General features: G+C 38.9%; 2 pseudogenes; both read left to right on the forward strand.

The window, feature by feature from the left end:
* The first annotated feature begins 598 nt into the window (after nt 1-598).
* LOC103941153 lies at nt 599-2829 on the forward strand (annotated as a pseudogene).
* A 1295-nt stretch (nt 2830-4124) lies between these two features.
* LOC103941155 lies at nt 4125-27112 on the forward strand (annotated as a pseudogene).
* Nucleotides 27113-27574: the final 462 nt, after the last annotated feature.

Raw genomic sequence — 27574 nt, forward strand, 5'->3', positions numbered from 1 at the left:
TTTGGCTTTCTTTGAAGGCTCCGGGAAGACCAAGGGTGGCTCCAAGTAGTCCGGTTGTTTTCGATGTGAGCTTGGAATGCGTACCAGGCCTTGACATTGAGGAAGAGTAGGAGAACAGATGCGTCCCTTGTTCTATGTTTTTTTTTCTTTGTAATTTTCATTTTTTCTGGGTAAATTTACCTAATGTTGCATACCACTCGGATTGAATATGGATTCATAAAAGACCTCCCAAATAAGAAGGGTTATTAGAGCAATGCATTGGACGCTGGGTTGTCTGAAATTAAAAGCTTGCAACGTCTCTAGACTGACTGACTATTGGTGTTAGCAATGCGAATCATGAATACTCTTAATTATACAAGGTGGTGGCCTTTCGTTTTCTTCCTACAAAAAAGTGTCTCTCCCTCCCTCCCTTTAAATTGGAATGGGAAACCCAAGAGCTCAAACTTTATAAATTTGCAGATGGTAGTAGCTAGAGAGTAGTACTGCATCTGCAATTCTGCATGCATATTCACCCTGCTTGGATATATTTGCAGATAGTAATCGCTGCCAGTGCGAGAAACAATCATATATACCAGAAGAACTCTTAAGTACGTAGTTAATGGATCGTGATGAGGAGACTACTGCGAAGAAGGAAGGAGTTGCCGGTAGAAGCTTGATCGATTTGGTCTTCTTTCGGTCTCTTCGGGATGTTCTCAGTAGAGATCTTTACAAACACCAGGTTTGTTTTCACTTTTCACTTTGAATGACTAGTTATGTATGGATATTTAGGGCGGGTTTAGGGTTTCACTAGTATGAATTAATTAGAGGGTTTAAAATCAACTTGTACCGCATCAAGTTCTGCCAAACTGTATACAGACGGAATTGTGCCCCTGGAATTGTTAGTCATTGATGAAGCTGCTCAGCTTAAAGAATGCGAATCAGCAATTCTGTTACAACTACCAGGTCTTCACCATGCTATTCTCATAGGAGGTGAGTGGCAACTCCCTGCATTGGTTGAAAGCAAGGTTTGAGTTTTATCCTTCTTACATGCTCTTTTGGTTTTTCAGATTATTAATTAGAAGCATATAAATATTTTATCCTAGGAACTAAGTATATTTGATCGTTGAACTATTAGATCTCTGAGAAGGCTGAATTTGGAAGAAGTTTTGTTCCACAGACTTGTACTGTTAGGACACGAGATGCTCCCGCTCAATTTCCAGTATAGGATGCACCTTCAATCAGCTTGTTTCTGAAAAGGGAATTTTACGACAATCAGATATTAAATGGTCCAAATCTCAATGAAATGAGCTACAAGAAGTGCTTCCTTGATGGAAAAATGTACGGATCCTACTCATTTATGATTATAGCAAATGGGAAAGAAGAATTTGATCGCGGGGCATAGTCAGAAAAACATGGTTGAGGTTGCTGTGGTTCATGAAATAGTTTCTAGCCTTTACAAAGGTTATTATTGTTGTAAGCTAGTTGATTAAAGTTCTTAATTTTTCTTGGAATATATATATGCTGCTTGAAACATTCTTGTAGTATACTACTCTTTAGTTGTCTTAATTTTTTCTTGTTCACGACAGAATTCACTCGATCCAAAAAGATGGTTAGTGTTGGGGTAATATCACCTTACAAAGCTCAAGTTAATGCAATTCAAGATAGAGTCAAAGAATACAGTGATGTTTTAGCTGGCTCAGACTTCTCCATAAGTGTGTGATCTGTTGATGGATTCCAAGGTGAAGAGGATGTGATAATTATATCCACTGTCAGATTTAATAGAAAGGGCTCTGTGGGATTCCTCTCCAATCGGCAACGAGCCAATGTGGTTTTAACATGTGCAAGGTACTTCTTTGACGAAGTGCAGCTCAGTTGTAGTATGTCCGAGTAATAGGTGGTTTAAAAGTTAATTACTCGTTCTCGTGTCTGTAGGTATTGTCTTTGGATACTGGCGCACGGTTCAATCTTGATTAACAGTAACTCAATTTGGAAGGAGCTAATTCTTGATACGAAGAAACGAGAATGTTTTTTTAATGCCAATGAAGATAAGAAGTTGGCTCAGAAGCCCTGCTGGAACTTGACCAATTACATATTCCACTTGATCCAGATTCTTTGTTGTTCAAAAATGCAAAATGGAAGGTGATGCTGCAACTTTTGACTTTTTCTTTTTAATTATGATGCCTGCAGTTTTGCTTTTCGAGCGTTACCATAGTTTAATATCCCAGCCAGATAGAGTACTATTTATCTTACAAGTTTCTGGAGAAAAATAAAATTTCCAAGCAAGGATGTTTAGAATTAATGTTTGTATTAGCATTTATTGCTCGTATTCTGTAAATAGGTATGGTTCTCAAATGCGTTTAAGAATTCCATATCAAAGGTTAAAGACACGAAGATTTGTCAGTCAGTAATTTCTTCACTTGAAAGGCTTTCTCTTGGTTGGCGCCAATCTCAGAATGACAAAGAAATTCTACTTGATGCTGGGACTTCTGCTCAACTGTTATATAAGTATGAAATCAACAGTCTGCTGTATCTCATTTGGAGTGTAGACGTTATCCAGCAGAATTCAGTTTTTATCCAGGTTATAAAGATTTGGGATATCCTTCCACTTTCTGACATTCTGAGACTTGCAAAGTCCCTTGACACCGTTTTTGGAGCTATACAGTCGATAAGATGAACCGTTGCAAGCACATATGTGTCGATGGGTACGTATAGTCCTTTTAACTTTTTATTCCTCCGAATTTGGCAAAGAAAAACTCAGTTGTAAAGTATAGAGTTGTTCACAAATAATCCTTCTTTTTGTTGCTGGATTAATGCTACAGGGTCAATGTTGTCCAAATATATGGCCAGTAGATTCATGCAGTTGCGATGAAGCTGACCAATCGAGTTCCTTTCAAGACCATTATCTTCACTCAGAGTGACTGATCGGACAGCTGAAACATCAACTAAAACTTACAGGTGTGCGCCATTTACTTCACATATTAGCATGACCGATTACTATATGTAATTAATGATAATCAAAACTCTCCATTTTGGTTTCATTGATGGTTGTAATTTAAGTACTAACTGTTTTTGACTTTAGGAACGAGTTAAGTTGCAGAGTGACAAGGTGGTAATTAAGATTTATAGTTGGTGACTAAAAGAAGCATATTATTCATTCCTAGGTTTCATGTACGGCGACATCAGATTGAAGTGCATTTCCTTTCCTAAACGAACTTTGGTGTATGGCAATTGACAAGCAATTGAACCTTATGAACAGTGTGCAGCAGAGCAGCAGAGCAGCAGCCATTACACAGCATATGATTCGTGAAGATCATCGTCATTGCCTGATGTAAAAGAGTAGAATTTTATATTGATATCTTTCATCACTTGATGTAGAACGAACTAAACAATTATTATTGAAATATGTGATTCGGATTATATTAGCATCTGTTGGGTTGCATGTTTGTTGATTCATCATAATTTTTCAGTACTCCTCCGGGCCCTTAAGTTAAAATGTCGGGTGAAATATTAATTGGTATATAAATCATTATTTGACACAATATGTACTAGTACTGGGAGCAGAAAACAATGGCCAATTCGAAACTCAAGATTGTCGTCCAGTGGTACAAGTAGAACTAGTAGCAGCAGAGCAGAAGGATTCTCAAACATGTTAATCAGCAGCATTCATGTATTGATCACAGTGGCCATGAAGACATGTAGATGAAGCTATCAACCAAGTCTCGAAATCCATATACCATTTTTTCAGGACACATCCAAATTGAAACCGGAAACCCCTAATCCCAACCTGTATGGATTGAAATTGTTCCTTGGTCTTAGGCATATACATTTTATTCTCATTTTCTTCCTATTATTTATCTTTTGTCTTTATTTTTAATCAGGTCTGATAGTTTACCTCAAGTGACTTCGTTTCTCACTTCCAAGTTCCAATAGAGCTGTGATTTTAAAAATGAAAAAGCACTTTTCCCCTAAAAAAGAAGAAAAAGAAAAAGCACTTCAATCGAAGAAAAAGAAAAAGCACTTCAACATAAAGTTTTGTTTCGTTCTCTGTAGCCTGTAGACTAGCGTCTTGGTCAAGTTGTCCCCAACTTGATTGCTAAGAAAAATATTTAAGTACATACTTAAACAAAAAGGAGAGCTAAGCTAATTGATGCCATTGACTTCATCACTAGTCCTTAAACTCAAGTCACTGCGAATATCATCCGAAGATCAATGAGTTTGTACGTAATGGATCGTCAGAAGGAGAGTAATAAGTTGAGCAATTATGGAGTTGCAGCAGCTCGACCCTTAATCAATATCGTTTTCTCTTGGTCACTTGAGGATGTTCTCAATGCACATCTTTACCGAAATCAGGTTAATTTGTACTGTGTCTACGGTCCGGTGCTTCTAATTTCTTTCGTATTCGATCATGTACTTGTCAGTAGTATTGTAAAATTACAACGTCAGTTTTCGTTTCATTTCGTCAACTTGCAGGTGACAAAAATTCCTGAGACATTTTCTACCATGACGAGTTACATGAAATCTTTCATTCCTTCACTTGTTGAGGAAACACATGCTGATCTACTCTCAAGCATGATGAATCTATCGCAGGCCCCGACTCTCGAAATTCTGACAGTTAAAACTTCTAAGAATCATGGACCTCCTAAAGACTTGTTTTATGATGTTACTTGTGTAGGAACATATGTGCCACAGGTTGGAGATCTTATTGCCTTAATTGATATTAAACCAAAATGCGTTGATCATTTGAACGGGCCCAGAATTTCCTATCTCATTGCATATGTTCATCAAAGTAGAGACAGTAATCTCTCAATACTCTCTTCAAGGCATATCGATACAGGAAGATACTGTTTGAAATGGTACCAGGCATGTTGCTATTTGGTTGATAAAGATTCAAACTTTGAATAAATCGTTTGAAGGAAATTTTTATGTTTGTTTTTGCTAGAGAGAAAACTTTGAAGAGCCAAAAGTCTTTCTATATTTTCTTAATCTCAAAAGACAAATTACAAAAACTATATCTTTTCACAGCCGGTCTAAAAACCAGATCCTACAACTAGGGACCTAGAACTCCTCTTCGACCATAAATGGTTATCAGAGGATATCATCCATCCACTTGGAATAAGATGAGAAAGTTCAGTACAAATACAAAAGCTAGGTACACCAGCTGTAATTTTTCTAAAACTAGTAAAGGAAACTAGCCGTTGAAAAATAATGGTTCCTCCTGATTTGGTAAGGTCTTCATTTCTTCACTTTTCTCAGCTTTCTTTTACTTCTTCTGCAGGATTGCCATCTGCAGGATTACTCTAAAGTTAGGATGCAGCTTAATTCTCAACAGCCTCTCCTAAGCTGCTTACTGGCTTTACTCCTAACTTCATCCTCAAGTAATTGAATCGATCTTTAGGCAAAGCTTTTGTAAATATATCTGCCAACTGCTCTTCACTTCTGCAGTATTTCACATCAATGGATCCTTGCTGCAATGCTTCTCGAATAAAATGATATTTCCTGTTTATATGTCTGGTTCTCTGATGAAAGACAGGATTTTTGACCATCGATATTGCTGACATGTTATCACAAAACAATGGTGTTGAATCAGCTTGCATTTCACCAAAATCGTCCAACACAAATCTTAGCCAGATGGCTTGAGCTGTTGCTCCAGCAGCTGAGACATATTCAGCTTCTGCAGTTGACAATGCAACTGTGTTTTGCTTCACTGAGGCCCATGAAAAAACCCCACTTCCAAAGCTAAATGCATATCCAGATGTGCTTCTACTGTCATCTTCACTTCCAGCCCAATCTGAGTCACAAAAACCAATCAAAACAGCCTCCTTGTCCCTTGTGAATTCAATACCATAGCTGAGAGTGCCTTGAATGTATCTGAGAACTCTTTTAGCTATCCCCATATGTTTTTTCGTGGGACCATGCATGAATCTAGATAGCAAGCTGGCTGCATACATTATATCTGGCCTGGTTGCAGTTAAGTATAACAGGCTGCCAACAATTTTCCTAAACAAACCTTCATCAGCCAGCTCACTTCCATCAACTTTCTTCAATTTCTCACCAGTGGGTAGGGGAATTGTCACTGACTTACAATCCTCTAGGCCAAACTTTACAAGTAAGGACTTTGCATACTTGCTTTGATGGATGAACACCCCTTTTTCAGTTTGTAGAACTCCCATTCCCAAGAAATGATGTAAAAGTCCTAAATCTGACATCTCATACTTCTGCATCATGTCTCTTTTAAACTCACTGAGCAATGTATTGCTACCTCCAGTGTATACAATATCATCAACATATATAGAGACTATGATCATATTTCCTTCATCATCAGTTCTAGTATATAAGGTAGCCTCACTGATGCTCCTTTTGAAATTGCAGCTTGTGAGATAAGTGTCAATCTCACTGTACCAGGCTCTAGGAGCCTGCTTCAAACCATAGAGAGCCTTCTTTAACTTATAGACCTTGTGACATGCATTTTCCACTTCAAACCCCTCTGGTTGTTCAGTGTAAACCTCCTCTTCAAGTACTCCATTCAAGAAAGCTGACTTAACATCCAATTGGAACAGCTTCCAACCCTTCTGAGCTGCAAGTGCAATTAAAGTTCGAATTGTATCTAACCTTGCCACTGGAGCAAAGGTTTCATTGTAGTCAATACCAGGTTTTTGAGCATACCCTTTTGCCACAAGCCTAGCCTTGTGTTTTTGAACTGATCCATCTAGATTCAGTTTGGTTTTGTACACCCATTTTACTCCTATGACAGGCTTGTCTGCAGGTCTTTCCACTAGCTCCCAAGTTCCATTTTTCTCAATAGTTTTAATTTCTGCATTCATTGCCTCCTTCCATGCATTGTCTTCACTAGCTTCATGGTAGGTTTCAGGTTCAATAATGGTCATATGACATCTTGCATAAATGTCCTCCAAACTTTGCAACTTTACTGGTGTATTGCTTGGTGATGACTCTTGACTGGTACTGCCAGTGTTACTTCCAGAGACATGTTCAACATCTGTGACTAATTGAATGGGATTCAAATAGTCAGTGCTTTGAGTTTCATGAGAGAGTTCTTCAATTTCAGTTGTCTCAGAATTTTCATTTCCAAAATTGAGAGGCATGTAAACTGTTTCATCCTGCTTGCTTTCCCAATTCCAGGATTTGTTCTCATCAAATACAACACTTCTTGAAAGTATAATCTTCTCAGTTTGAAGATTGTAGATCCTGTAGCCTTTCTCACAACTGCCATAACCCATAAAGACTCCTTTGCTTGCTTTACCATCAAATTTCTGTCTCAGAGTTGATGGAATATGACTGTAACAAATGCTCCCAAACACCCTCAGGTGTTTTACACCTGGTTTTCTTCCTGTGAAAGCTTCAAATGGTGTTTTACCCTTCACTGAGATTGTAGGACACCTATTCTGCAAGTATACTGCAGTTCCAACTGCTTCAGCCCAAAAAATCACAGGGATGTTCTTCTCTGCCATCATTGATCTAGCCATTTCACAGATAGTTCTATTTCTTCTCTCAGCAACTCCATTTTGCTGAGGGGAGTATGCCACTGTTAATTGTCTTTCCATTCCAATGTTAGAACAGAAATTCAAGAATTCATGGGAGGTATATTCACCTCCTCTGTCACTTCTCAGCTTCTTAAGCTTGAAACCACTTTGTAGCTCAACAAAGGCTTTAAATTTCTTAAACACATTGAACACATCAGATTTGTTTCTCAGAAAATACACCCAACACATTCTTGAGAAATCATCTATAAATGTTATGAAATATCTGTTGCCACCAACAGATTCATTCTGCATTGGTCCACAAACATCAGTGTATACCAGTTCCAATGGTTGACTAGCTCTCCACACTTTCTCTTTATCGAATGGTTCAATATGCATCTTTCCAGAAACACAACTCTCACACACTTCCTTCATCTCAGATAATGCAGGCAAACCAAGCACCAATCCTTCTCTCTGCATCCTTTTCAGACTATTAAAGTTCAAATGACCAAGCCTTCTATGCCAGATCCTTGACTCTTCTTCAATTGAAGCTTTTCTAGCTACTGCATTTATAGATTCAAATGACAATGGAAAGCACCTGTTCCCTGTCATAATCACCTTTGCTACCACATTTTCAAGATTGCTATCATCAAATATCACAGCCATGTTACCACCAAATAGAACATAATAACCGTGTTCCATCATTTGACCAACACTTAACAGATTTTCATCTAATCCTGGAACTAGCAGCACTTCATTTATGTATCTTTTCCCTCTTCTTGTCTCAATTACAAGTGTTCCTTTTCCTGTGGCTTGAACAAGATCACCTGTACCCATTTTTACTTTGCAGGTCACAGATTTATCAAGATTGATCAATAAGGACTCTTGAGAGGTCATGTGGTTGCTACATGCACTGTCCACAAACCACACTGACTTGCTTGATGCAATTGAACTTGCATGACAAGCATAGAACATGGTTGCTGTGACTGCATCTTCTTCCTTTGCACAGTTTGCAACTTGTTTACCATTGTCACAATCCTTAGTTAAGTGACCAAATCGATTACATCTTCCACACTTGGCTTTTCCTTTGTATCTGCACACACCAAAATGGTATTTTTCACAGACTTGACACTGAGGTTTCACATTTCCTTGGCTGCCACTTGATTGCTTGTTGTGTGTAGAAAATTTGTTGTTCCAGCCACTTCCACTTCCATTATTCCAGCTGCTATTCTGACCCCAGTTCTTTCCTTTCTTATACTGACCAAACTTTGTGTTTGATTTATACTGAGACCCTTTAAAATTTCCAGTGCCATTTCCATTTCCTCCAACTTTAAGACTACTGAAAGCCCTTTCAGTACCTGTGTATTTCTCTCTTTCCTCATGCAAGTCTTCTCTTTTATCATAGACTTTCACTGAAGCTAAGACTTCCTCAACTCTAATAGTATCCAGATCTCTGGTTTCTTCAATGATTGACACTATGGACTTATATCTCCTACCTAGACTCATTAACAGCTTTTGAACAATTCTTTTCTCTGTTACATCTTCTCCTAGAGATTTCAAGTTGTTTACAATCTCAAAGAACCGAGCCAGGTAGTCATCCAAAGATTCAACATCATTCATTCTTAGATATTCAAAGTCAGCTCTTATGGCTTGTAATTTCACAGCTCTTACCTTTTTGTCTCCTCTGAACTCTCTTCTCAGGATTTCCCAGGCACCCTTTGCAGTTTTCTCATTTCGGATTCTGGGAAAAAGCTCATCAGTGATTGCTCCTTGAATAAGGCTTAGAGCCTTGGCATTCTTGATCTTTTCCTCCTTTGAAACAACTGGTCTTTCAACTGGAATATGCTCAGACTCACTTTCTTCTTCTTCCTCAGAGGTTTCCTCTCTGGTTGTTTGTTGTCCAGCAAGACCAACTTCAACCACATCCCATAGATCGTATGCTATGAGAATGGTTTCCATTTTTACGGACCAAAAATCGTAGTTTGATCCATTAAATTGTGGTGTTCGTAAATCACCACCAGAGGAGCTTGATCCGGCCATCTTCTCAGGTAGCACAGCACAAATGGTTATAAAGGTACCACCTTTAACCCTTTCTGGATTTGTATCTTCACAGAATCACGTCCCTTCTTCGAAATCAGACCAAGAGCTCTGATACCATGTTTGAAATGGTACCAGGCATGTTGCTATTTGGTTGATAAAGATTCAAACTTTGAATAAATCGTTTGAAGGAAATTTTTATGTTTGTTTTTGCTAGAGAGAAAACTTTGAAGAGCCAAAAGTCTTTCTGTATATTTTCTTAATCTCAAAAGACAAATTACAAAGACTATATCTTTTCACAGCCGGTCTAAAAACCAGATCCTACAACTAGGGACCTAGAACTCCTCTTCGACCATAAATGGTTATCAGAGGATATCATCCATCCACTTGGAATAAGATGAGAAAGTTCAGTACAAATACAAAAGCTAGGTACACCAGCTGTAATTTTTCTAAAACTAGTAAAGGAAACTAGCCGTTGAAAAATAATGGTTCCTCCTGATTTGGTAAGGTCTTCATTTCTTCACTTTTCTCAGCTTTCTTTTACTTCTTCTGCAGGATTGCCATCTGCAGGATTACTCTAAAGTTAGGATGCAGCTTAATTCTCAACAGATACATGCATATTGAGAGCAAGACAGATACACTTTTTGTGGTCTATCTCATGAACATGACAACAACTGTTCGAGTATGGAAAGCTTTGAACTCAAAAGGGGCAAATACAAGTTTAACTAAAAACTTGCTCCAACCGCAAGCCAATTAATCGCAAGTATTTTTCCTGGATTCTATCTCTACTTTAACATCGTTGACGAACTAACCCATCTTCATGCTTTTGCAATACTGATGTGATGACCTACTCTGATTGGATTGCTATGTTTAGTTTGTAAATCTGTAACAGAAATAGTCTATTCCCCCAATAAAGTGTGTATGTTTTTCTCCACATGGTTAACCTCACTAATCTTTTGTCTTTGTCTCTTACAAGGTAGGAATTCGTGTTCAATTTTCTTTGACAACGAAAAATGCTACCTATCTGCTACATTTCGTGCAATGTGCTCTGATCTAAATGATTCCCAAAAAGCTGCAGTTTTGAATTGTATCAGTTTAAGTAAATGCAGCCACCGTAATAGCATAAAACTAATATGGGGACCTCCTGGAACTGGAAAAACGAAGACAGTTGGTTTGTCACTCTTTGCCCTGGTTAAATTGAAGTGCAGAACATTAACATGTGCTCCAACCAATATTGCCGTGTTAGAAGTAACAGCACTTGTGCTGAGCTTGGTAAATCAGTCACTTGATTATGGTAAGTACGGGCTTGGGGATATAATTCTATTTGGGAATGAGGAGAGGATGAAGATTGATGATCATGATGACCTTGTTGATGTATTTCTTGATTATCGTACTAAAATTCTGGCCGAGTTTTTGCCCCTTTGAGTGGATGGAAACATCGGTTAGCATCAACGATTGATTTACTTGAGGATCCAAACGAAAAGTATGCGTTGTATTTGAGAGAAAAAATGAGAAGATACAATGAGGGTGAAGAGGGCGATAATACTTGGACGACGACGCTGAAGGGAGTGATAATGTCGTTAATCAATGGTAGAAACCCAACAAGTGACGATGATAATGATCTTACGACATTTGAAGAGTTTGTGAAGGAAAAATTTGATTCCATTGGTGAGTGCCTCAAGATTTGTATGGTAAATTTGTACACCCACTTACCAACTTCTTGCATGTCAATAGAGGTAGTCAAGGACATGATTACAGCTTTGGATTTGCTCAACTCTTGCAAATATTTATTTGATGAGGTTGGGTTTTCTAATTAAAGGATGCAATTAGTTGTAAAATATTGTGTTTGTGTATTGAGGTCGCTTTGCTCATTTTCTGTTCCTATTTTAACTGACGACAAGGAAATAGGAAATTTTTGCTTGGAAAATGCTTGCTTAATATGTTGCACTGTCTCGAGCTCTTCTAAATTGTACACAAAAGGAATGAAACCGGTAGAAATTTTGATGGTTGATGAAGCTGCTCAGCTTAAAGAATGGGAATCATTAATTCCTTTGCAACTCCCTGGTCATCGCCACGCTATTCTCATTGGAGATGAAAGGCAACTCCCCGCTATGGTGAAAAGCAAGGTCTTCATTTCGTCCTCTCCTCTGTGTTTTTCAGGTTTTTGAGTACACACACACACACACACACACACACACACTATCTAACAGTTTAGTACATGAACTTGTTAGATCTCGGAGAAGGCTGTATTTGGGAGAAGTTTGTTTGAAAGACTTGTACAGTTGGGACATGAGAAGCTCCTTCTCAATGTCCAGTATAGAATGCATCCTTCAATCAGTTTATTTCCTAATAGAGAGTTTTGCAACCACCGGTTACTAGATGGTTCGAATGTCAATCAAAAAAGCTATGACAAGTGCTTTCTTTAGGGAAAAATGTACGGATGCTACTCGTTTATTAATATAGCTAATGGAAAAGAAGAATTTGATCGCGGGAGTAGCCAGAAAAATATGGCTGAGGTTGCTGTGGTCTATGAGATAGTTGCAAGCCTATACAGAGGTACATTTTATTGCAAGTCAGTAGATTTTTGTTGGTATTCACAAGAGTTTGCTAACTCAATACCAAAATATGTGGGTGATAAGTTTACAAACTCTATCACACCTCTCACTTTCACTCTCAATAAAATTGGACAAAGAAAGGAAAGAAGTAGCAAGCTTGGTGATAACAAACACTTTGAAATATTAGAAGAGTTTACAACTCTTAAAGCTTACAAGCTGAAATTAAATGAATGGGAAATGGGATTTGGATGGGATGCTCTAAGGCTTAGCAAGATGACCTATTTATACAAAACTGAAAAAATAAACAATCCAACAATACATATAATGAATGATGGTGTTCCACATCTTTACACCCTTTCAAACACATGCAGCAACTTTGATAGTTGGCATACACATGCATTGCATCATGGCAGGTTGTAATAACCACCTTTCAGCTTGCACACATCAGTTGTCTTTCCAGCTGCAAATAACACAGATTCAACTAGCACATGGCAGCACACTGCTGTCTTCCTGCTAGCACATCACATGGCAGCACACTTGCTGTCTTTCATCACCATTCGGATGAATAATGAAGGAGCAATGATGATTATATTTTGCTGGAAACAAGCTGTAAAGAAAGGTTAGCATCACATGGACAGATCACATGACTTTTAATTTGTATTTCCAACATGCCCCCTCAAATTAAAACGCCTTCATGCCTAGCATTTCACGTAACAGCCGGAATGATTCAACTGGTAATGGCTTAGTGAAGATGTCTGCCACTTGTTCCTTCGTGTGACAATAGACAAGCTCAATTGTCTTTTGCTTCACATGGTCCCTAAAAAAATGGAACCTGGTATCGATGTGCTTACTCCTTCCATGTTGGACTGGATTTCTAGCAAGCTTGATAGCTGAGATGTTATCCACATGAATCACAGTCGATTCCACTTGTGGATGACACACTGACTTCAACAGATTTCTTAACCAAATTGCCTCACACACGGTTGAGGCTACAGCAACGTACTCGGCTTCACACGATGACAAAGCAACAATTGATTGCTTCTTTGAAGTCCATGAGAAAGCTGTTGATCCTAGAAAAAACACATGGCCAGTTGTGCTTTTCCTTTCATCTTGGTCACCTCCCCAATCACTATCTGAATAACCAAATAATTTTGTATCTTCACCAAAATTATAAAACAGACCATAGTTTAGAGTACCTCTTATGTACCTCAAAATTCTCTTGGCGGCCAGCCAATGAGACTCCCTTGGTGTTTCCATGTATCGACTCACGAGTCCAACACCATAAACTATATCAGGTCTTGTGATTGTAAGGTACCTTAGGGTTCCAACCAAGCTTTTGTACACGGTTGAGTTTACAAACTCACCTTCTCCTTCCTTAGACAGCTTCAATCCAGTTGCAACTGGAGTGTTGACAATATTGCACTTGTCCATATTGAATTTCTCCAATATATCTCTCATGTACTTTTGTTGAGAAATGTAGATACCATCACTTCCTTGCTTCACTTCTATGCCAAGAAAGTATGACATTAATCCATTGTCAGTCATCTCGAATTCACTGAACATGGATTGCTTGAACTCACAGAACATTGCTTCATTGTTTCCTGTAAACAACAAGTCATCTACATAGAGACAAATAATTAAGAACTCCCCTTTTGCACCATTCTTCATGTAAACTGAATGCTCGTATGGACATTTCTGAAATCCATTTTGATGAAGGTAGTTGTCAATCCTTGAGTTCCAAGCTCGTGGTGCTTGCTTGAGGCCATACAAAGCCTTCTTCAAACGATACACCTTATCTTCTTTTCCCTGTACTTGGAAGCCTTCTGGTTGTTCCACGTACACTTCTTCCTCAAGAACTCCATTAAGGAAGGCTGACTTGACATCTAATTGATAAATTTTCCATTTATGATGAGCGGCAAGAGAGATTAGCAATCTTACTGTGTCAAGTCTTGCAACTGGAGCATAGACTTCATCATAGTCCACTCCATACTTCTGTTTGTAGCCCTTTGCTACAAGCCTTGATTTGTATCGATCCACACTCCCATCTGCAGTGCGTTTGATCTTGTAAACCCACTTGACACCAATAGCCTTTTGATTTGGTGGGAGCTTTGTCAACTCCCAAGTGTCATTCTTCTCGATGGCATGGATCTCTTCTTCCATGGCTTTTTTCCAACAATTTTCTTCCACAGCTTCATTGAATGAGAGAGGCTCATGGTCTGCATAGAAGCAGAAAAAATTGGTTTCTCCTTCTTCTTGTCCATAAATCTCTGTGAGACTCCTTAACCTCACTGGAGTTGAGGAGCTGCTTTCCTCACTAGATGTAGGACCACTCCTTGCAATTCTGTGCACTGCAGTTGTTGTGATTGTTTGAGCAGGCTGTTGCTCAACAGGTGGTACAACTTCTGGTTCTTCAAAATCAGTGGAGACGATCTTCTCTTTACTGACTTCTTTTCCACATCCATGCCTCTTCCTCACTGAAGATGACATCTCTACTAACCACTAGTTTGCCAGTTAGTGGGTTGTAGAGCTTGTACGCCTTGGACTCTTCACTATAGCCCACAAACACACACTTCTCACCTCTATCATCAAGTTTCCTCCTCTTGGCTTCTGGAACTTGAGCATATGCAACACACCCAAAAATTCTTAGGTGTGTAACATTCGGCTTGTATCCACTCCAAGCCTCTTGTGGTGTCATCCTCTTGACACTCTTTGTTGGACATCGATTCAACAAATAAATCGAACAAGCTACAGCTTCTGCCCATAACTCTTTTGGCAAATTCTTCTCCTTAAGCATGGACCTTGTCATGTCAAGGATGGTTCGATTCTTTCTTTCGGCTATCCCATTTTGCTGTGGGGTATAGGCAGCAGTAAGTTGATGCCTAATTCCTTGCTCCTTGCAGTATGCTTGGAAAGCATTGGAGGTGTACTCTCCACCTCTATCTGATCTCACAGCCACAAGCTTGTGGTTGCTTTCAGCCTCTGTGAGTGCCTTGAACTCCTTGAAGATTCTTAGGGCAGCCTGTTGGAAGTATGCCCACAAAGCCACTCATTTGATGTAATAGCTTTTTGGAATACTTATTGTGTTAAACTTTTATATGTTTAATAGAGGGCAAAGCTTATTGTTAATCACTATTTATAGTATCTTGTGTTTAAGCAATAAGGGAATCCAAGGAATGTATTTGATCTAAGAGACAAGTGATTTAAGTTAGTTAAATTAACGAGGCCTTTCTCTTATGTTCATTCCTAAAACGTTCCTAGCCATAGGATTGCCAATTGGGCATTGACAATCCGCTAAGGTTAGTATGTGTTATGTCGACTCAAGCGTGAGTATGAACTAGTCTCAAGTCATTTGGTGTTGGACACTAAGGCAAACACATAGGTGCTTGAAAGAGTAATCGAGTACACTGAACAACGATCAAACGAGAGTTCGAACATACATGTCATGTGAGAACTCAATAGTTGCAATATGCAAAGTAGTCCTTTGACCTGAGGCATCATTGATGTCTAATGGTTAGGTCCTTGATCTTTGATTATGTCAACGGCATTCCATTGGAGTGTCCACGGCATTGTTGGGGTCAAGCTGTCTAGTCATGTAGGCATATGAATGCACAACAAGGGATCTCTAACCTTCCATGGTGGAAGGAGAATACTCTAAGATATGATTCGAGAGTCTTTGGCCAAAGCATATGAATATGACTAAGGAAGCTTGTTCCAAATCTTATTCAATTGAATCATATAGAGAAGTATCACATTGGATAGTAGACATGAAACAAACTATCACTTGAACAATGTGATTAAGAGTATTGTATTAGAGAAGGACCGTATTGCATTGTAGTTGTAACTGGATAGGTTCTCCAACCACTTCTACTTAGCTTGGGTAACCATGACATGCTGCTAGGCGTCACCCATGGTTTGTGGAAGCCCTAAAGATTAGCAAACACTAATTTTAAGGGAGAATTGAAATGTGGTTTCAATTCACAATCGATCGTTAAGAGTAACATCGCCCACTACCTCGCTAATTGGAACCTAATGGATCGTACACCGAGTAAGGATATAAGTGAAGAAATTATATGAAATGGATAAGCAATTAAATGGTTTAATTGAAGAATGGTCAAGATTAATTAAATAGTTAATTAATTATACGAAACGTTCGTATTGGGCGTTGAAGTTAGTTTTGGGCTTCGGGGCACAAAAACGTTTTGGTCCACAAGGCCCATTATGTTTAAGTTGTATGACAACTAAAACAAAATGGGCAATTAAGCCCAATAACAACATATGGCCGGCCATAAGGGTGAGGGGTAGCAAACTTGTATTAATTACAAGTTTGCCACTCACATGAAATGAAGTATAAAATCAACATTATAGCTTTGTTTCAAATTAGGGTTTTCTAATAGAATTTGGGTGAAACATTTTCTCTCATTTTCTACATAGAGGCCGGCCACTTAGGGGAGGAACATCTAGCAATCTTTTCTTCCCTAAGTCATCCATTTCATCTTCACACTACATCTTTGGTGTGGAGACTTAGAGACACCAAACCTTTGGTGTTTTGGAGAACAAATCCTCAAATCCTCAAAGAAGAAAAGGAGCACTAAAAGGGAGGAAATCACAAGGAAGATCCAAGGAGCAAGGAGGTGACTTGAAGGCCCTCCACTTGGGTGAATCCCTTGTGCAATCAAGGATGAGCTTCAAGGGTAAAGAACCTCTAAATTCTTATTCTCTTTAATATTGTTAAAGAGTCTTATGGTTCACCATATACTAGGCTTTGAAAGTCATGGGTTTTATGAATTGTTTTTGAATGCATGCCTACTTTAAAGTGTTATTAGTTTGTATATGTATTCAAATGTTCTTACATGTTCTTAGCTAGGACAAAATTTTTGCTTCAAGTGGTATCAGAGCCTAGGCCTAGTTTATGGTGGATCCTTTTGGGTTTTGTGATTTTTCATATTTTGTGATTTAAGTGTTGTAAATGTTACAAGCTTTGTTCTTGCTTTGAATATAAATTTTACTTGAAAATTTAGCATCTCAAATGTTGTAGATGTATTTCATTAAAGCATGAATAATGGAACTAAAAGTTGGTGCCAAGTGTTTTGGGATTTTCGGCCAAATCCAAAGGGTGATTTTTTGGGTTCTTGTTAGCCTTGTTAAAATGGTTTTAAAGTGTTTTTTGGAACCCCTAAGTACCCTAGGATATTAACCCTCTTTTGAGTTGTGAAAATTTGAGTTTTTTGGTGAAAGAAAACATCCATGGAGCTATTATGAGTTTTCATGTATGTTTTTCATATTTCTTGAAGTTCTTACCAAGAACAAAAAGTTTTGAAGTTTTGATTCAAAAGTTTTATGTTTTTCATAAAGTTTTGTTTTTCAAATGGTGGGTGATAGTTATTGGTGAGATGTGACTAAAAGAATTTTAAAGTTTTATAAAAAAAAACATTTTCTTACAAACCATCAAAGTCACTTTTGTCTCACCTACCAAAAACCACTTACAAAACTTTAGTTTTTTAATTTTTCAACACTATGGCCGGCCACCTTTGGTAAAAGGTGTTGGAGGGACTTTTGTGCAATTAAATAAAGTTTTGATACTTTTGTGTATTTGCATTTTGACCCCAAAAGTTTTTGTTTTAACAAAGTGACCCAAATTGTTGTGGTCATTGTTTTTGGCCCAAAACAAAATGAGAACAAAAATTGTTTTGTCTCTTTAATGAGAATTTGATTTTCATTATATTTAGTTCCATTTAAATCAATTCTATGGATCCAAAAACCAATTGTTTAAAGTTGCTTTCTTAGTTAATTTAGTTAATTAAGAAAAGGGTGATTATGAACCAAAGGCCTCGATAATTGAGCTATGTGATTGGCCGATTTACATTATGAATGCTTGGGTTTTAAGTAATGTAGATTTGAATGTAATTTGATTAATTCAAGTTGTTGTAAAGGGCATAAGCCCATTATTTGTGTTGTAAAAGGGCATAAGCCCTTCTTATTATTTCATGTATTCCTCTTTGTTTATATGTATGCAAATTGGAATAGTTGGGTCCAACGCCCAATAGGAAATAACGGTTTAATTGGATTAAACGCGTAACTAAAATCAACAACTATCTACCTTAAACCCAAGGTCCAACACAAGGCTCGTGTTGGATCAAATCAAACGGTTCATAATCATCCTAAAACCTAATATGATTAAAATGATTTTGATGTAGCCCAAAACTACTCCCTCAACAAACGAATATTAAGTTGATAAACGAGAGATGTTTTGAACATTTCTTCGTAGGCCTTCCACCGTGGTGGGCTCCAATCGTTTGTGACTTGTACACTGGCTTCACCCTATCATGGGGGAGTACAAAGTGCATGCTTACACTCAGGAGGAGTCCATAAACATATGATGAGGTAAGTGTAGGCAACGAGGATGGCCGATATCATATCATTGTGAGGCTATTCTTGAACCCCTTCATGAACTAAGCATGGTGGGAATAACTTAACTAAGTGCAATGGTGCCGATATCGTATCATCGCGAGGCCACATTCTCTAGAGGCCAAACTAGATGGGTAATTACAAGAGTTGTAAATGAGTAAAGTGTTATTCTCTCATCATTATTTTTGCTAACCGATATCGTATCATCGTGAGGTGGGCTTGGTAATGGTGAGTCTCCCATACCCCGCTAAGAGTTCAACATAACTCTCGGATTCTATTGAGGGATATGGAATTTGCCAAAAATAGTGGGTGGTACTATTTGATTCAAGACCCAATCAAGTAGTTAATCAACAATCTAATACGATTTCTGTTATGTTATGTAGTTAACGACATGCCTAAAATACTACCCACCATTATACTTGACAAAATGGCCCAAGACTTTTTCCTTGCATATCTCTCGGATGATTTCACTAAGTTTATTGTAAACTATAAAGTGAATAGATTCGATCATACTTTTAACGAGATGATTGACATGTGCTGTAAATTTGAAAAAGGTTTCAAAAAGGACAGTGGGAGTGAGAATGCAAAAATAAGGAAAAGGTTACATAAGAAGAAGGCAAAGAAATCCAAAGGAACATGCCTTCATTGTGGAAAGGATGAACGTTGGAAGAAGAAATACAGGGTGCGCATTGCGAGCCTTATGACACGAACTTTTGAAGAGACTATTTCGGTCATAGAAAATGCTTTTACAGTGAGCTCCAATTCCTGGATATTTGATTCAGGCGCTAGTCAACATATCTGTAATACGATGCAGGGACTAGCAGAGAGCAAGAAACTGCGCAATGGGGAGATAGTTGTGCGAGTTGGGAACGGCACTAAAATCTCTGCAAAAGCAATAGGCACCTATATGCTTAAACTACCCTCTGGGGAAGTCTTGGAACTTAAAAATTGTTTATATTTTCCTTCATGTATAAAGAATTTGATTTCTATCTCTAAGCTTTTACGAGATGGGCACTCAGTATTGTTTGACAAAATGAGTTGCACTTTATACTTGAACGGTCATATTATCTCTCATGGTAATATGATAGAGGGACTTTTTCACCAAGAGACGAATAGTGGTTTGCACTGTATTGAAAGCGGGAATACCTCAAAACCCAAAAGGGCTAGAGAAGAAGTTAATCAAGAAAAGATGTGGCATCTTAAACTTGGACATGTGAACCTTGATAAGATTCGCAAGATGTCGAAAGACGGATATTTCCGCCCGTTAGGTAATGACCAGATGGGTACTTGTGAATGTTGCTTGAAAGGGAAGATGACCAAATCTCCATTCACTGGGAAAGGAGAGCGTGCCACTGAAATTCTAGGGTTAATCCACACTGACGTATGTGGACCTATGTCTACTACGTCGAGAGAAGGCTTCTCCTACTATATCACATTCACCGACGATCACTCTCGGTTTGGCTATGTGTATCTTATGAAGTACAAGTCAGAATCCTTTGAAAGGTTCAAAGAATTCAAGAATGAAGTTGAGAAGCAAACTGGGAAACAGATAAAGATCCTAAGATCAGATCGAGGGGGTGAATATCTGAGTAATGAGTTCCTAGATTATCTCAAAGAGTGTGGAATAAAATCACAGTGGACTCCACCGGGAACTCCATAACTTAATGGAGTTTCTGAAAGGAGAAATCGAACCTTGATGAACATGGTTCGTTCTATGATGAGTTCCGCTGATCTACCAGTAACATTCTGGGGATACGCTCTATATACAGCAGCTTACTTGCTTAATAGAGTACCTTCCAAATCAGTTTCACAAACGCCCTATGAGATATGGCATGGAAGAAAGCCAAGTCTTAAGCATATTAAGATTTGGGGTTGTGAAGCATATGTCAAGAAGCTTGAAGCTACTAAGCTTGAAGCGAGATCAGTAAGGTGCTATTTTGTGGGATATCCTAGAGAAACTATGGGATATGAGTTCTACCATCCTGACGACCAGAAAGTCTTTGTCGCCAGAACTGCTATGTTTCTTGAGGAACAATTTGTTCTCAAAGGAACTATAAGTAAAACGATGGAGATTAATGAGATTAATGATGAACCACAAACAAGCACACGACATGTTGACAACCCTGTTCCTGAACCCCTAGCTCCACGTAGATCTGAACGGGTTAGTAAGCCACCTAAGAGGTATGGCTTAGACAATGAATTTGCGGAATTGCACCTTCTAGGTGACAATGACACAAAGGAGGACCCTAGGGACTACACTGAAGCAATGTCCGACATTGATTCAAAGAGATGGCATGAGGCCATGAAATCCGAGATGGATTCCATGTATCAAAATTAGGTCTGGACTCTTGTAGACCCTCCAGAAGGTATAGTACCTGTTGGAAATAAATGGGTATTCAAGAGGAAGATAGGCGTTGATGGGAACGTGGAGACTTATAAGGCTAGACTAGTAGCCAAAGGTTACAGGCAACGAGAAGGGATTGACTATGAAGAAACTTTCTCTCCTATAGCCATGATTAAGTCCATTCGGATTTTGCTTGCTATAACTGCGTACCATGATTATGAAATCTGGCAAATGGACGTGAAGACAGCCTTTCTGAATGGCTACCTAGAGGAAGAGCTTTATATGGCTCAACCCGAAGGTTTCGTGTCCAAGTCTGAAAAGACTAAGGTATGCAAACTTCAGAGGTCCATTTATGGACTTAAGCAAGCCTCCAGGAGCTGGAACATTCGTTTTGATACTGAAATCAAATCGTTTGGTTTTACTCAAAACGAAGACGACAATTGTGTTTATCAAAAGGTCGTTGGGGAAGCAGTTGCATTCCTAGTGTTATATGTAGATGACATATTACTATTCGGGAATGACACTGCAGTACTTTCTTCTGTAAAAGTGTGGTTGTCCAAAACCTTCCACATGAAAGATTTAGGAGATGCATCTTATGTACTTGGGATAAAGCTCTATCGTGATAGATCCAGAAAATTAATTGGATTATCCCAAGGTGCTAAGTAGGTTCCAGATGGAACAATCTAAGAAAGGTATTCTTCCTGTAAGACATGGAATTCATCTTTCTAAGTCCATGGGACCTAAGACTCCTGAAGAGATACGGCATATGAATATGATTCCTTATGCTTCCGCCATAGGAAGTCTTATGTATGCCATGATATGCACAAGGCCTGATATCGCATATGCTGTGAGCATTACTAGTCGATATCAATCTAACCCAGGATCAGAACACTGGGCAGCTGTCAAGACGGTCCTTAAGTACTTAAGAAGAACTAAAGACATGTTCCTCGTTTATGGAGGAGCAACAAAGTTGCGAGTGGAAGGCTATACAGACGCAGATTTCCAATCTGACGTCGATGATAGAAGTTCCAACTCCGGATATGTATTCACTCTGAATGGTGGGGCTGTCAGCTGGAAAAGCAAGAAACAAAGTGTAATTGCCGATTCCACGACAGAGGCTGAATATGTCGCTGCAGCTGAAGCCGGCAAAGAAGCGTTCTGGATGAAAAAGTTCATTACTGAACTTGGAGTGGTTCCAACCATTACATCACCAGTAACTTTGTACTGTGATAATAGTGGGGTGATAGCTTAAGCCAAGGAACCCAGGGCACATCAAAAGAATAAGCACTTTGACAGGCGCTTTAATATCATTAGAAGATATGCTGCCGAGGGGAAAATCAACATCCTCAAAGTTGCTTCAGCCGATAACGTAGCAGATCCACTGACAAAGCCAATGTCTCAAATCCAGCTTGACCGTCATATAGAAAAGATGGGTATTAGATACATGGGAAGATGGCTTTGAGTGCAAGTGGGAGATTGTTGGAAGTATGCCCACAAAGCCACTCATTTGATGTAATAGCTTTTTGGAATACTTATTGTGTTAAACTTTTATATGTTTAATAGAGGGCAAAGCTTATTGTTAATCATTATTTATAGTATCTTGTGTTTAAGCAATAAGGGAATCCAAGGAATGTATTTGATCTAAGAGACAAGTGATTTAAGTTAGTTAAATTAACGAGACCTTTCTCTTATGTTCATTCCTAAAACGTTCCTAGCCATAGGATTGCCAATTGGGCATTGACAATCCACTAAGGTTAGTATGTGTTATGTCGACTCAAGCGTGAGTATGAACTAGTCTCAAGTTATTTGGTGTTGGACACTAAGGCAAACACATAGGTGCTTGAAAGAGTAATCGAGTACACTGAACAACGATCAAACGAGAGTTCGAACATACATGTCATGTGAGAACTCAATAGTTGCAATATGCAAAGTAGTCCTTTGACCTGAGGCATCATTGATGTCTAATGGTTAGGTCCTTGATCTTTGATTATGTCAACGGCATTCCATTGGAGTGTCCACGGCATTGTTGGGGTCAAGCTGTCTAGTCATGTAGGCATATGAATGCACAACAAGGGATCTCTAACCTTCCATGGTGGAAGGAGAATACTCTAAGATATGATTCGAGAGTCTTTGGCCAAAGCATATGAATATGACTAAGGAAGCTTATTCCAAATCTTATTCAATTGAATCATATAGAGAAGTATCACATTGGATAGTAGACATGAAACAAACTATCACTTAAACAATGTGATTAAGAGTATTGTATTAGAGAAGGACCGTATTGCATTGTAGTTGTAACTGGATAGGTTCTCCAACCACTTCTACTTAGCTTGGGTAACCATGACATGCTGCTAGGCGTCACCCATGGTTTGTGGAAGCCCTAAAGATTAGCAAACACTAATTTTAAGGGAGAATTGAAATGTGGTTTCAATTCACAATCGATCGTTAAGAGTAACATCGCCCACTACCTCGCTAATTGGAACCTAATGGATCGTACACCGAGTAAGGATATAAGTGAAGAAATTATATGAAATGGATAAGCAATTAAATGGTTTAATTGAAGAATGGTCAAGATTAATTAAATAGTTAATTAATTATACGAAACGTTCGTATTGGGCGTTTAAGTTAGTTTTGGGCTTCGGGGCACAAAAACGTTTTGGTCCACAAGGCCCATTATGTTTAAGTTGTATGACAACTAAAACAAAATGGGCAATTAAGCCCAATAACAACATATGGCCGGCCATAAGGGTGAGGGGTAGCAAACTTGTATTAATTACAAGTTTGCCACTCACATGAAATGAAGTATAAAATCAACATTATAGCTTTGTTTCAAATTAGGGTTTTCTAATAGAATTTGGGTGAAACATTTTCTCTCATTTTCTACATAGAGGCCGGCCACTTAGGGGAGGAACATCTAGCAATCTTTTCTTCCCTAAGTCATCCATTTCATCTTCACACTACATCTTTGGTGTGGAGAGACACCAAACCTTTGGTGTTTTGGAGAACAAATCCTCAAATCCTCAAAGAAGAAAAGGAGCACTAAAAGGGAGGAAATCACAAGGAAGATCCAAGGAGCAAGGAGGTGACTTGAAGGCCCTCCACTTGGGTGAATCCCTTGTGCAATCAAGGATGAGCTTCAAGGGTAAAGAATCTCTAAATTCTTATTCTCTTTAATATTGTTAAAGAGTCTTATGGTTCACCATATACTAGGCTTTGAAAGTCATGGGTTTTATGAATTGTTTTTGAGTGCATGCCTACTTTAAAGTGTTATTAGTTTGCATATGTATTCAAATGTTCTTACATGTTCTTAGCTAGGACAAAATTTTTCCTTCACAGCCGACTTCTCCTTGAGAAAGTAAACCCAAGTCTTCCTACTAAAATCATCAATGAAAGTAATAAAATACCTATTACCTCCATAAGACATGGGATCCAATGGACCACATATATCTGTGTGCACCAACTGCAGTGGTGCCTTTGCTCTCCATGTATCACCAACAAGGAACGATAGTCGTGCTTGCTTGGCAAGCACACAACCTTCACATACTTGGCGTGTGGCTTCAATCTGGGGTAAACCACGAACCATTCCTCCACTTGACAACAACTTTAGGCCATTGAAATGAAGATGGCCAAATCGAAGATGCCATTTCCATGACTCATCTTCCATCACACCGATGTTGCAACTCCCAATCTTTGTGTTCAACTTCAACGGGAACATTCGGTTCTTTGACATTTGAACACGTGCAAAGTTTTCTCCTTGCATTCCTGAGAGTGAGAAACATATTCTCCATATGTATAATGTACCCTTTCTGGAGCAGTTGACCAATGCTTAGAATGTTGCTCTTCATACCTGGTATGTAGTAGGTATCGGAGATGTATTCTTCTTTACCATCCTTCTGGATGATCTTGATCTTCCCTTTGCCTTCAACTGGCAACTTTGAGGAGTCACCAAGACTTACAGATCCATAGGCCCCATCTTTTAGTTCGGCAAAAAACTCCTTCTTTCCACACATGTGATTGCTTGCACCAGAGTCCAAATACCAAACATCTTGTTGGCTACTGGAATCATGGTGTGCTAGCAAGACTGTAAGTTCTTCATCAGTATTTCCACTTGATTCTGCTATGTTGACATGCTCACCATTTTTATGTGAACATTCATTGGCATAATGTCCATATTGCTTGCAATTGTGACATTGGATATGCGCCTTTCCTCGAGTAGATCTCCACTCCTGAGACTGACCTCGATTTTGTGCATAGCCTCGACCTCTTCCTCGAGCTCGTCCTCGACTACGGTTAGATGAACTCCCATGACGTGAGTTCCACTACCCACGACCTTTATTTGGTTTGTCAATATTCAACTTTGACTCCAAAGCTTGCTCTAGCGTTGTGGGGCTTGCATTCTTCTTAATGCGTTGCTCGTGAACTAGGAGGGATCCTAGTAGCTCCTCTGCGCTCATCACCTCCAAATCCTTAGATTCCTCAATGGCAGTCACCACATGCTCAAACTTAGATGTGAGTGACCGGAGTATCTTCTCCACAACTCGTACTTCATCGAGTCTCTCGCCATTTCTCCTCATCTGATTTACTATCACAATGAGCCTTGAGTGATAGTCGGAGATGCTCTTTCCTTCATTCATGTGAGCAGTTTCAAAATCTGCTCGAAGTGACTGTAATCTCACTTTCTTGACCCGATCTACTCCTTTGTAGATTGTACTGAGTGTGTCCCATACTTGCTTGCTCGTTGTTGCTTCTGCAACCTTCTCGAACGCTGAATCTTCTAGACCCTGGTATAAAAGATACAGTGCCTTCTGGTCCTTCTTTCGTAAGTCCTTGAGAGTGTTCCTTTGTTTTGCAGTATATGCAGCTTCTTGCTCGGCAGTGGGTACAACATACCCACTACTGACAACTTCTCATAGCTCCTGTGATCCAAACAATGCTTTGAATTGGATGCACCATCTTTCATAATTTTCTTTCTTCAATGTGGGAACCTGGAGTTGCACTAAATTGGACGCCATAGCTACTGCACTTGCCAGAATGGTATTCTGGCTCTGATACCAATTGTTGGTATTCACAAGAGTTTGCTAACTCAATACCAAAATATGTGGGTGATAAGTTTACAAACTCTATCACACCTCTCACTTTCACTCTCAATAAAATTGGACAAAGAAAGGAAAGAAGTAGCAAGCTTGGTGATAACAAACACTTTGAAATATTAGAAGAGTTTACAACTCTTAAAGCTTACAAGCTGAAATTAAATGAATGGGAAATGGGATTTGGATGGGATGCTCTAAGGCTTAGCAAGATGGCCTATTTATACAAAACTGAAAAAATAAACAATCCAACAATACATATAATGAATGATGGTGTTCCACATCTTTACACCCTTTCAAACACATGCAGCAACTTTGATAGTTGGCATACACATGCATTGCATCATGGCAGGTTGTAATAACCACCTTTCAGCTTGCACACATCAGCTGTCTTTCCAGCTGCAAATAACACAGATTCAACTAGCACATGGCAGCACACTGCTGTCTTCCTGCTAGCACATCACATGGCAGCACACTTGCTGTCTTTCATCACCATTCGGATGAATAATGAAGGAGCAATGATGATTATATTTTGCTGGAAACAAGCTGTAAAGAAAGGTTAGCATCACATGGACAGATCACATGACTTTTAATTTGTATTTCCAACAATTTTATGGTTATGAGTTCTTGAAGATTCTTCTATGCGTAATTTTTATATCTGGATCGCAGAGTTCACTCGCACAAAGAAGAAAGTTAGTGTCGGAGTAATGTCACCCTACAAAGCTCAGGTTGATGCAATTCAAGCGAGAGTCAGAAAATACAGTGCAAATTCTAGAACTAGTGACTTTGCCCTAAGTGTCGATCTGTTGACGGATTCCAAGGTGGCGAAGAGGATGTGATAATAATCTCCAGAGTCAGATGTAATGAGAATGGATCTGTGGGATTCCTCTCGAATCGTCAGAGAGCGAATGTGATGCTAACACGTGCAAGGTACTCCTCTTACAATACATACTGTTGTAGATTAGATGTCTGAATTTTAGTCGTTTAATTTGTTGTACGTTATGTGTCTACGTATACACACGCAGGCATTGTCTTTGGATATTGGGGAACGAACCAACTTTGGTTAAGAGTGAGAGTATTTGGAAGAAGGTAATTGTTGATGCTAAGAAACGCAAATGTTTCTATAATGTTGAGGAAGACAAGGACTTGTCTCTGGCTTTGGCAGCTGCCCTTGTGGATTCGAGCAGTTTCCAGGAAGTTGATCCCGCGGAGTTCCTTTCAAAACCGTGATCTTCTCTCAGTCTAACAGAAGAGCCACAGACATCATCAAGTAGTTATAGACGAGCTTAAAGCCAAGGCAGTGAATAATTAGAAAACACCGAGGCTAAAACCTCACACCTCATACTAGGTGGTTCATATTACTTGCTGTAGTATTTGATTGATCACCGCAACTACTAAGGTAAAGGTTTGGTGAGATTATAATAATATCTACTCCACTTATCCCACTACAACCGACACCGGTAAAATTTGGCCGAAATGGATGCTTGTTCATCAATTAAGCTAATGTAAATGGTAACAACGGTAATCGCTCCTTTCATATTACTGATTGCCCTAATCACTAGCTTGATTCAAGTCATCAACCATATATATTTTACGACACTTTTTTGTAACTCCGATTCAATAATTAGTGACCTCATTAAAAAACATCGTAGCCAAGTTGGAACTTAGAAGAGTGTAACCCTTGTTGAGATT

The sequence above is a fragment of a genome, unplaced genomic scaffold (assembly GCF_019419815.1).
Source record: "Pyrus x bretschneideri cultivar Hongxiangsu unplaced genomic scaffold, Pyrus_bretschneideri_v1 Contig106, whole genome shotgun sequence".
NCBI lineage: Eukaryota > Viridiplantae > Streptophyta > Magnoliopsida > Rosales > Rosaceae > Pyrus > Pyrus x bretschneideri.